This window comes from Ammospiza caudacuta, chromosome 5 (assembly GCF_027887145.1).
Source record: "Ammospiza caudacuta isolate bAmmCau1 chromosome 5, bAmmCau1.pri, whole genome shotgun sequence".
NCBI classification, from domain to species: Eukaryota; Metazoa; Chordata; class Aves; order Passeriformes; family Passerellidae; genus Ammospiza; species Ammospiza caudacuta.
This window is the reverse complement of record NC_080597.1, coordinates 36,998,068-37,001,930: the sequence shown is the minus strand read 5'-3', so window position 1 is coordinate 37,001,930 and position 3,863 is coordinate 36,998,068.

Genomic DNA, 3,863 nt, shown 5'->3' with positions numbered 1-3,863 from the left:
TGCCCAACTGCGAACTTGAAGGAGGTGTTTAGAAGCAGGAAGAAGAAAGGGGAGGGGGGGGGGGAGGAATACGCACTTGCTCCTGTGATGTGGAGTTATGCACAGAACTTGCTAAACTTTCAGCCTTGTCACCCTCAGGGCAGCAGGCAGCGAATGGGAAAGAGGGGGCTTTGCTCCCGTGTGGAACTCCGTAAAGGCGCGCACACACACACACACACACACACACACACACACACACACACACGCACACAAATGCACTGAAAACTTTCCCCGGGAGGCTCCAGCCACTTCAGGTCAAGTCTCTCAGCTCAAACGCACGCTAATGAAGGGCAAGCTGCAGTTGCCGCACCAGTTCCCAGTGCATAATAATAACCTGCCTTCTCGGTACCTCAGTACTTCTTCACAAGGTGTTGAACGAGTACGGCGAAGATGAAGGGAAAAAGACCGCTGCGGCCCCTCTGCTCTCCCTGGACCTTTAAGTAAACGAGCTATTTGCATGGAAGGCTTTACAGATTAAATGCACCTTCGAAAATGTGGCCTAGCAGAGAACAAGTGAGGCAGCAACACGAAAGACTGGATTCGTACTAAGCCGTTCCACGACCTTTTTTGTTATTATTTTAAACTGGCTTTGCCAGAAGGGAAGTGAGCACACACCATGGTTCCTGTTCACAGCAACCCTCTGGGAATGAGAGATTTGGAGCAGAGCTTCAGAAGGAAAAATCTTTTATTCCCCCTCCCACCCGCCCACCGCTTTGGAGCAGAGCAGGGCAAAGAGGAGCCATTGTGCCCAACAGGCTGATGCCAGCGGCTGGAGATCCCAGGGCAGGTGGGAAGTCCTGTGCACAGTCCTAGCACACTGCAGCCCTCTCCTTTCTGTAGTAATTTAACAGGTACATATTAGATGTAAGTAATTCCTTTTTCCTTTCTTTTTTTCCCCCTCACAGGGCAGATTCTTTGTGTGGCTGCCCAAAGGTACAGCACAATAGGGAATTGTTTTATCAACCAGAGGCAATGATTAAATACGAGCCTACCAGAGTAAGGGCTTATCTGAAAAAAGTATTTTTCTAAATTTCCCCCTTCCTCCCTTGTTCAAGAATTCAATTTTGCTGAAGAAAACAAAGCAAAGGCCCGTTTCATGGTTTACCTATTACTGGCAGCTCTAGGAATACCCCACATATTTTCAGTTCAGTCCCACGCCTCTGAATTCTCTGAACTGTAACTACAAAGGGAGGGACCGAGCCTCTTAAAAGCCTTGTTTGTGTATTCATTCAAATAAGACAAAAAATAGGGAACCTGAAATAAAATAACTTTCAGCTTTCTTATACTGCTGCCAGAGTAGGCTTGAAATAGTCTGATTTTAGTATTATGAACATAAGCACACATTAAGTCCATAGAAGTCTTTCTTTTTGCTTCGAATCAGGTTATATATGGCACAAAGAGGGAATTTTCCTATATCCAAAGGACTGGGAAAATTTTTCAGTACCTAAGAGATGTTTAAGGCCTATTTGGCATAAAAAACAAATCAGTGTAGAACTTCTAGAGAATAATTAGTGTTCAAGTAATTATTTCTATTGGGAAGTTAAAATGAAATAGCTTTATCTACAAAATAATATTCACTTTTAATTATGAAAATAAATGGGAACTCAAAGATATTTGTAGCTGGTTTTATTACTTATGAAGAGTCATCTCACAATTTTAATTTATTCCAAAAATTAAAATACCATGCAAATTGTTCCTCTTCCTCTAGCAAATGCAAAATCAATTTCAACCAAATATATGCAATGTGGGTCCCTCTACACAAGTAAATCAAAATGTTTGTTACATTCATGTAGTTATGCAAAGAATTGTAGAAAGGACTCCAGCATAATAAGTAGACATTTTCCCCACAACTGAGGGAAAAAGGGGCCTTTCAGTCTATGCACTTTCAAAATTAGGCTAGCCAAAACCAGGAAAAAAGTATATGAGTGTATGATAAGTGTATTACAGAGTAATAAAGGAGAGAATCTTAAGAATGAGGAACATAGCCCTTTCCTGAAAAACAAGAGCAAAGGATGTTTAGTACACCATGAAAGAGTAACTACATGCACTTTCTTCCAATATTCAATTAATCTGTAGAACGCAAAGAGAAGTAACATAGGGGGCAAAAAGACCTACTTAGTTTATAGAAAAACACACAAAACCACATGAAAATGCATGGATATTGCTCTCATTAAAAGAAGGGACTTGAATTTCCATTCCCCAGCACCTAAGGTAGTTTCTGGATAGAGTAGAAATAGTAGCAAAACTTTGCAGAAAGACAGGTTAATTTTGTAGGCAGTGTTGACACAACAGTTCAGTTAGCTTGTCCTTAACTTTCCAAAGTGCCTCAAATTATCTGTATCTGTATGTACACGTCCTTAGGTTTCTTTAAACTGCAGCTCTGATCTTCCAGGAATATTGTACTAACATTCCAGACCAGGGCCCTGGCACTTCCCAGCATGCCATGTTGAATAAAAAGCAACAACCACTCAAGTTCTGGGTATGATCACCTTCTAATCATACTTTCTGCATGCAAAGAGCTAAAAGGTGACTAGCTGGTAATAACACATTTTTTACCTGCAAGCTCACCAAATTGTTCTCTGTCACAGTATCATCCCTCTAGGAGAAGTAATTAATGAATTTCAGGCAGTCTGTTACGCAGGATCATTTTTTTGAAAAAAATGCATATATATGAATCTTGAGATCTTCAGAAAGACATGCCAACAATTCATTCTTGTATTTAAAGCAGAAGGAAAGGGAATTGTAAGCACTAGTGTATTACCCGCCATCTTCTGAAGCAAGTCACTCTGAGTATTTTATTCTTCTCTACAAAAATACTGCTGTACACAAGTGCTTTAAACCCCACCTTTAATTCAGATTTAGAACCCAGCTTTAACCATACCAGTCTATGGGTGTAGTTTCAAATTAACTTCTTAAAGGCAACAAGGAATGGGAATCCTAGTGCTCCCTCTTGCCCTGTCTCACCTCTCTTACCCACCACTCAGCTCCAGTGTTTATCTTAAACAGTCTCCAGGATCTCATTTGATCTCCTTGTAAGCTGATGCAATCTATGCAAATTGGAACCCAGCAAATAAATTTTGTTTATTTTGCTTTGGCTGATTGCTGAGATGAGTTGACTTACCTCAGGATCTGAAAAGTTCAGTCAGGCAGTGTGATTTCCAGAGCTGATGCAAGGAAGGAATACTAAGACAAAAAAGAGAGGAATCGAAGGAGAACTTGGAAATAGGGGGAAGAAGGAAGACTTCCTTTGGCCGAGTGGTAATGTAGCTTGGCAGCTTAGCCTGTTCTAAGAGTGGGTTCACAAGAAAGGACTTCATCTCATCTAATGGCTCACTGTCTTTAAAAGTGAGGAGGTGTTACTACTTTTTCCAGCTACAGACTTCTGACCCTTTCCTTGTGCCAAATTGGGTTTTCAACAGGCTTTGTGCTCACACCGCTCAGCTTTTTAGATGGATGGAAAATGGACTTGACACAGGAAGTGAATAAACAGCTTTTTGTGGGCTAGGTAGTTAAATTGGCTTTTTGAGGTATCAGACAGTTGGCAGATCTGGTATGTGAGGAGAGAAACAGGACGATGAGGCCAAGAATGTGGGAAGAGAGATGTGGGAGGAAGATGTCTTGTCTGAGCAGCCCCGAGCGGCTGGATTGGCTCAGCCACATGGTGTAACTTCATTCTGGCTGCAGCAGTGGAGACAGCAAAAGGTACCATAGGAACAGGACAATTGCCCATTCCTTGCTCCATGCATAGGGTGATTTGGGTACCTCGGCTTCCTCATTTTAAACCTGATAAATATTGTGTCTGCTTGAGTCAGCCAAATGTATGA